The following is an 8,151-nucleotide window of genomic DNA, read 5'->3' on the forward strand; positions in this document are numbered from 1 at the left end:
ATAAGACTTGTGTTTTAGACCCCTCAGCAGCTTCATTACACTTTTTTGGACACTCTCCATGACCTCAATATGAGTTATTTCTTCCTTGCCTCCAAGAAGATATGGGCTCACTGTGCAGTACTCTGCACCAACCAGACTGCTTTCCCATCTCAGTAGTTCAGAATAGATCATCTGAGGGAAAGCTCACTAGTCACACTCGGCAATGTGCTTAACCATTTATGCCTGGGCAGAGAGCAGCCTGCCTGCAATGAGCTATTTAGAGATACCTACAGTCAGATCACAGCTTCTGCAGGAGTCTTCATGCCAGGAGCAGGAATTATAGCATAAGTAATAAACAGCTTTGCCATTGATACCAAATAGGAGAAATAATATCATGGAAACATCAAGATGGGTATTTGAAAGCTGATTGCAATTTTTATTGATGCAGTCAGAGAGGTTCTCCCTGAAATCTTCAGCGTCTGTAGCACTGGATGAGCTCCCATTCTTTTAGAAGAGAAAACCATTCAATAGACATTGGAGGGTCAGGAGTGTGACTTTTCTGCTCCTGCAGACACTTTTCTCTAGATTCGCCAAGGCAAAGCTCTATCTTCTTGACTGCCAGCATCAGCCTACCTGGCATCAGTTTGTTTTGGGACACAACTTGCTTGCCACTTATGTAATGTTAATAAATTACATAATCCTATATTTTTTATTTGCATATGAGTAAAAATCTACACAAATACACCTTTGTGCTAAACGGAAGTATGAAAAGCCAAATGCAGTTTCCATAATGTCAAACTGAATGGCAGTGCTTGTGGAAAACGAACGTTTAAAAGAACCTAACTATTAAAGAACTGGGGACCTAGAAAGGAAGCTCTTGTCATTATAGCTATAATGGAGGCAAAATATTTTAAATAAAGAAACAAGGTAGATATTGAAGGGGAACTGCAAGTTTTTATTATGCATGTAATTAAGAGTAACATGGAATTCTATTCCAAAATACTGTTTCTTCTCGTGTACTGAAAAGACTGGATAATGTTGGCCTATATTCAATATAGTTCTCAGGTGCTTAGAACAAGAATTAGGTGGAGCTGAGATATGTAAAGCCAGAAGTTGTAATCCAGGGACTCATGATGGCTTTTCATTGTAAGGCAGGGTCCACAGCATTTCCCAAGGTATGGTCTCCTGGTCATCACCATCAGAAGACCTGAATCATACCTGATGTTCCTTCTTCTCATTGACCCCTGAGAAGGAAAGACAGATGTGCAAAGCAGTGGTGGGGTAAACCAGACTTCTCCAACCTGGCATGTCAACAGGGAGCTCTCTGGGTTTAAGACTCTTGGCACCTCTTCTCTACTGTGTATACTCAACCATGGCTTCTACCTAATTCTGGATTTATTTAGACTTACCAGGTGCCGTTCTGATCAAAAGAGAGATTACACTGTATTCAGTGGGTTTCTGAGGTGTCATTCTGAAATAGCTCATTTTCCATTGTGTTGGATAGCATGCACTGAAGCCTTAGTCAGGTCTCTGGGTTGCACTCCCAGCTGGTGAGCACCTGCACCCTACACTGGGTCAAGCCCGGTGGACTGCGAAGGAAGCTTCACCACAACAATATGACTGGCTTAAATATCCCACAGATCAAATAAGCATGAAAATTGTGATGTCTAGTTCACAGCAAAAAATGTAGATTTGTATCCACATACTAGAACATGGTTTAGCATTGATTTATTAAATATACAATTAATAAGATTACAGTTCTAATAAGTCTAATGTATATTGAATGTGTAAGTTCTTGAATTTTGTAGTATTGAAGTCACATGGCAAGCCATCCTATTGCCTTAGGTGTTATCAGACAACGCGTTTCTGAAAATCAGAATGTTTGCTTCTAACTTGATATGCCTACACTAAAAGATGATGTACAGCTACAGGTGTAAGTCTGTCTAGATCAGCTAGTCTAAAAGGTCAGCACTGAAGTTGCTAGTGTTGAGTTTCTTGCACTTTATGTCTTGCAATGTTTGATAATTTCAAGATAATAGCAGCTTATTTAATTTCTTTTTACCAAATTATATATAACATAATCAATAAAACAATGTATTACTGTATGTGCAGTTTACCCTGCATGTTAGCATAAGATTGAAGGCAAGTGTCCAGGCTCCAGGACAGAGGTGGCTCAGTTGATTGCTAATGGTCACATGAAAGGGTGTATTTGAAACATGGAAGTAGAATCCCAGCAAAGTGGGCTGAAAGCACATCCTGGCCACACTATCCAAACACACTGCACTTACAGCAGCCTGCCCACCTCGCCTGCAAAGCTAATAGAGGCACTGTCTGTGCCCCTGGGAACACAGCCTTCTTCTATCAGCTTGCTGTTACTGATGCTGTTGTTATTACTGAAGAGGGGGATAAATTAAAAGCCTGATCTGGGCTTATGCCCTTTCCTGGAGTGTAGCATGTCTTAAAGAACAGTGATGTGCTGGTCACAAGATCAATCTGAACTTAGAAGAATAAAATTTACCTATTTCTGAATCTCTTGCCTGCCATGGAACAAAGCAGACACATTCTTGCTTGCCTTTTCTTTCTCTTTTCCATCTCTCTCTCTCTTCCATTCTTCCTGCTGCTTTTTCAAGCTTTATTAATAAATTGGCCATAATTATACAAAAATACTGCATTATATACAAAGATTATACATAAGAATTGCATCACAGAATTCTGTAAAGGCGTTCTAGTTAGTACTTTGAAGATACAAATACCTTGCTATGGATAAACCTGTAGTTTATCAACCAGTATTTCTCTTTCACACATAATCTCTTATAAAAGCCTTCTCCCCCATAACATGAAACTGTAATGGGTATAAGCCAAGCCTCCCTTTGACTACTGGTTCATTTCACATAGATTTGCCTTGTTCCAAGGATGGTCAAAGCATTGGTAACTGCCTCAAACCATTCAACAGCCTAGATCATTCAAGGAGGTAAGAAAACTACATGAGAGTTCTCCTACCCTTGTCGTCAGTCAGTCATGGATCTTGGCTCACCCATACACAGAGGGACAGACAAGCATGTAGCTTATCTGAAGAAACAGGGAGTTTCTGAGGAGTTTAACCAGGACTTTTCCCCAAACAGGTCACTGTCGTATTTAAAGAGTTACGGCTGCTCCTAATTGTTCCTGATTGCCCTGGGAGTAGAAGGTATTCCTCCCTAACAGAGCAGCCTTAACTAGTAAGCAGGCTCTTTTGCTATTTATCCCTTAGCAGGTCTCATTCCCCCTACAGAGACAACAGGGAAGTATGGCAGTATGGAGCAGTCTCCTGTCTTCCCCTGGAGAAAGCAGTGGCAGGAGTACAAGGGGTTGGCACACTTGGTACAGTAAAAAAAAAAGATTCCCTGGTGGAGAGAAGAAATTTCCACCTAAATACTGCCTGGATAGTGGCTTGTGTGAGTCTGCATGTCCTATGACCTCCCTGCTGTCACACATATGTGAGGCATGGTCATGCTCTGTGGTCCCTGGGAAACTGTATGTCCTCTTGCAGCTAGGTACGCTAATAAATTAAAGAAGCTCCTGGATGGCTCTGAACTGTACTAGACAAAACAGGGATTGCAGGAGCATAAGTATTTACAGATAGTTTTATATTTCTGTACTAATAACCACAGGCTGACACGTGCTCTTCTTTTCTCCCAATGTACATAACTCCATATCATTAAGGACTGACCTGAGCAAATGGCCAAAGAGGGTTTATGGCTCCAGCTGGTAGCTGTCCCTACCTGGAAGGCTATAGCATCTTGAGAAGGAGCCTGCATTTCTGGTCCTCAGAGCTATGGTCTAATCTTGTATCATTAACTAATAAGGTCAAGGGCAAGATATTCTCCAGTATAATTCCATTAAGTGGTAATTGATAAGTTATGAAAAGAAGTTAGCATACACTTTACTTCTTACTACTTTATATAGCTAATACCATATTTGTGTTATCTATACAACCTACTCACAACGTATTAAATTTTCACATCTCTAGAGAAGGCTGTTCAGAAACTTTCCAATTAGCCATTCTGTTTATTACTACTTCTCTGTTCACTCATTAAATCTAGTTCTCACCTTTCCACCCACATGTCCTAGTGCCACCCACTCACGTATGCACACACACGTCTCATACGTACCACCAAGTCATACATATCTCACTCATTAAATGACTCAGCTCGCCTAGTTCATACCTGCTCAGAACACAGAAATTATCAGTTCCTCTCAGCCTACCCACCCTGTTTCACAAATAATGTCCTCGGTCAAGCATATGTAGCTTTTGGTAAAAAATTTTCCCCTGACACAAAAAGAATACCAGAGCTCTGGACTACCACCTCAGCTCTGAATCCCCAGCAACACCAACACCTTCTAGATCAGCAAATCACAGTGGGCTCAGCCATTAAAGACTCTACACCTTTTCCTAGGATACCCTCATGACTAGAACAATTCTCCAGTCCCTCTTTGTGAGGCACTGGTGTAGGCCTGGAAGAGCAACTTTGCAGACTAAGGAAGAAGTTGACCTCACTGAGGAGACATGAAGGTCTTGGTGTCAGTTTTGTATCTTTTCCAACTGAATTTCACATAAAATGCACAAGTTGTTCTTGGAACAATTATCGTATCAAAATATCCCCTCTTAAATGAATGTCCTAATGCATGCTTTAGGGGGTTAAACTTTTCCTTACTCCAGTTCTAAAACTCCAGAATTGTTGTCTGCAAAGTGTCCTGTTTCTGAACGCAGCAGCTTAGGTACCTCAGTGCACAAGAGAGCTGTGGGATATGAAACCTGATCTCATAAAAACGTGTCCCTGCCACCTAGCATTGGGTATCTGATCCCTCTGACAGAGCAAGTGTACAAGACCCAACTCTGCCATCATTGTTTCCTATTAGATAACTTTGGCAGCTCCCTATTCATCTTGCTGTCTATTTTGATTCTCATTCATAGATTCAATGACTAGAGAGCTGAGGTGTTTCACTGAAGGGTGCAGGTACCACTAGGCACCTAGTGACTCCAAGTATTACCATAATAACCTTCTTTTAGGGATCTAGTTCATACTCCATCCTCCTTATTTTTCATTTCCAATACTAAATTGACCTTTAAAGCCTGTAGCTTTTTCTGTAGCCTATGTACTCTCAAGCCAAAAGTCACTAATGGATAAAACCTAACGAGCAATTAACCATAAGTAACACAAGCAATATTTTTCCCACTGTTGAGTGTTATCAGAATTGAGCCTTTCAGGACTGTGAGCCTACCACATAGGATCACACCTTCTTTCTGTTGCATAGGCTAAGGAAATAACTAGAAACTACTAGAAATTAAAGTATTAACTAGAAATCTGCTACTGAGGTCAAGTAGCCAAACTAATATTATTCCCTGAAACAGGTAAAAACCAAATATTTTGTAAATGTTACAAAGGTGTTGTTTTCATACTACAAAATAAAAAAAGAGGATTTTCAAAAGATAGCTTATCAAATTATAAATAAAACAGATAAAATTACTTGCTTTGTTGTTTTAAGTACATAAGTACTTAAAAGTTCAGGCACCTGTGCTTACAGATCAGTCTAGAGCTCTGTTTTGCAATCATAAGGTACGATACGCTGACTAAATATCTTAAATATAGAACATGAAATCCCATTCCAAACCTGAGAAATGCTAACAGTATTCCACTTGTATGTAGATGAAATATGCTTATTCTAACATTCAAATATTTACCCTAAATTCCAACTCTGAATGACTGTACGTGCTAAAATGGCACAGCCAGATGTTTAACTTGTTGGACACAGAAATACAGCTGTTTCAAGCTACTTTTGTGTAGAGACGGAAGTAATTTAGCTAAATTTCAGCTGATATTTAACATTTGGTTTAAATATATTATGACACACACCAATAGCTCACTAATTTTTAATTAATGTCTGTATTAATAGATGCTCTCTATTTATCCCCTGTATTATTTTTGCAGGTCATATTGACTCCCCTGGGTTCTCCATATCATTTTTCTGCTGTTCTTCAGAGACTGATTCAGTCCAATGACTTTCTTCTACCCATGTTCCTGGGCCAATCAATTATCCCTGACCCCTTTTCTTACTCTCCAACCAGCTGAGCTGAATTTTGATAACCCACAAAATATTTTGGGTTAAAACAAATCAGAGAAACCACTTTCAACTTGCACAATCCATTAATAAAAAATGCAACCAAGCTTTTCCACGTCAGTGGAGGCTGAACTGCTCAGCTCTGCTTGCAGTAAGGCTATAGCCAAGATACAGAAAGCGATTTATCTACTCAGATGCTTAAACATTTGGGATGCATCTGATTTAGATTTATCTAAGTAATAAACTTTACATGCTTCTTTTAGGACAAAAGCTCTGAGAGAAGAAAATTCTTGTGGGATGTGAGCTGCAAATGCAAGTCTCTGACTTCCGATGGAAAGCAAAGTAGCTGCTACTTTGAACAGAAAACCACTTTCAACATCACTCAGTTGAGAAAGTAGGAACGCACATATGCAAAGAGGTACTTTCAAACCCAGGGAACTAGAATCCTCCTGAAAACAATAGTAGTCCAGTAGTTAAAGAACATCCTGCTGGATTCAAGGCTCAGGTGTAGTAAAGCTGAAGGTATTAAAGCATGAATAGTTTAGTGAATAGAGCATTTACCTAACAAGACAGTTCAGAAACCTGGGTTTTGGACCTTGCTCTGAATTTTATGAATTTTGCTGTAAAGAGTAAATTAGATTGAAGAAGGCTTTGAGCTGGGAACTGCATCTAAAAATTCTTCTTTCTTGGTGGTTTTAGCTGTTAGCCAAAAAACTGTCTTATGTGGATATTCTCTCTAGCCCCAGGAGTCTGGTACTTGACTGCACAGTGACAATATCAGTAGGATATTTGTGGGGTGCTTTCTTCACCTTTTTAAACCTCTACTTGAGGACCTCGATCTTGTCAGAATATATTAGACTCTACTCAAGAGCTCCCAGTAGGAGGTAAAGCAATACCTGATGTCTCTATCACAGTGAGGCTGAAATTCTGAATCACTTAGACCAGGTACTTGTCACACTGCAGAAGATGAATGACCAAAAGTAAGATAATTTCACACTTTTTTAAAAAAGTGCCTATAAGTGTAATGAAAAAAGTTAGGTTTTTTCAGCATTTGTGGCCTCTAGGTAAAGAAGGGTTTGTAATCATTATTTTGGACTTACATGGAATCAGCATCAGTCCTGCTTTAAGTCTAAGCCTAAGCTTTTTATTTTATCTAGCTCCTAATGCTTATTGAATTAATTTTTTTATCTCAATGGGCATTTAGCTCCTATATACCTTTGAACACCTGGACCAGAATTACAGCCTTCCATGTCACTCCTTAATGCCTCTAGCCCATCACTGTAACTTCTTCATGAACTGCTGTAAAAAGTTGTGTATATATCCAGTCATCAGCACACACATCAGCTATAGATCACCCACACTTTTTCTCACCCGACTGAATACTCTCCTCCCACAATATTCCGATGTTTTCCCCCCTGGAGAACAGGAATTTCAAAGTGCTTCCTGTAGCAGAGTCTGCTAACATTCTGAAGCATGCAAAAACTTTTAAATGCACTTTAAAAATATTTATTTGAGAGCTACGCTAATAACTAAATAACTTCACTATTTTGTAGCTTCAGCCTTATACTGCAACCAAGCCTTTCACAGCTGAAGTGTTATTTCACAGTTGCAGTGAGTAGAGGGAAACAAACACAGCTTAAAAACAACTCTTTTTCCTTCATAAATTCTAGGGCTCCAATAACAGTATGTAGCCTTGGTGCTTCTTTTAACATGCTACCTATGGCAGCATTTGTGACCATCATCCAGAAAATGGCTGAAACACAACATAATCTGTCCATCCTACTCTTTCCAGAAGAACTTATTGTGCAACCCTTCATGGGAGATCCATGATGTTGGAGCAGCAGAGCCACCAGCATGCCTGCCCCGTGAGATTCCTGATGCAATGGATCAGTCTGGGCTCTCCCTGGGGCCAGTTAGCAGGCTTTTCTGCCTCACCCATACTACACAAAGCAGCCTCAGTGAAAGCCAGGACTATGCCCTGTGTTTTTCTCTTGGTGTTTGATTGGCTCTGGATAAGAAGCCATAGAAAAGAGCAATAAACTTAATACCGACATGTTCAACACAGTCACAGAA

General features: G+C 39.8%; 1 long non-coding RNA gene across 1 annotated transcript; it reads left to right on the top strand.

Annotated features, from left to right (window-relative positions):
- Positions 1–689: 689 nt before the first annotated feature.
- On the top strand, positions 690–8,151 carry LOC127386208 (uncharacterized). Its single transcript, XR_007889834.1, has 2 exons — positions 690–6,496; positions 7,871–8,151. It is a non-coding gene; the product is annotated as an uncharacterized LOC127386208 (long non-coding RNA).

Source organism: Apus apus, chromosome 1 (assembly GCF_020740795.1).
Source record: "Apus apus isolate bApuApu2 chromosome 1, bApuApu2.pri.cur, whole genome shotgun sequence".
In the NCBI taxonomy this organism is placed as follows: Eukaryota; Metazoa; Chordata; class Aves; order Apodiformes; family Apodidae; genus Apus; species Apus apus.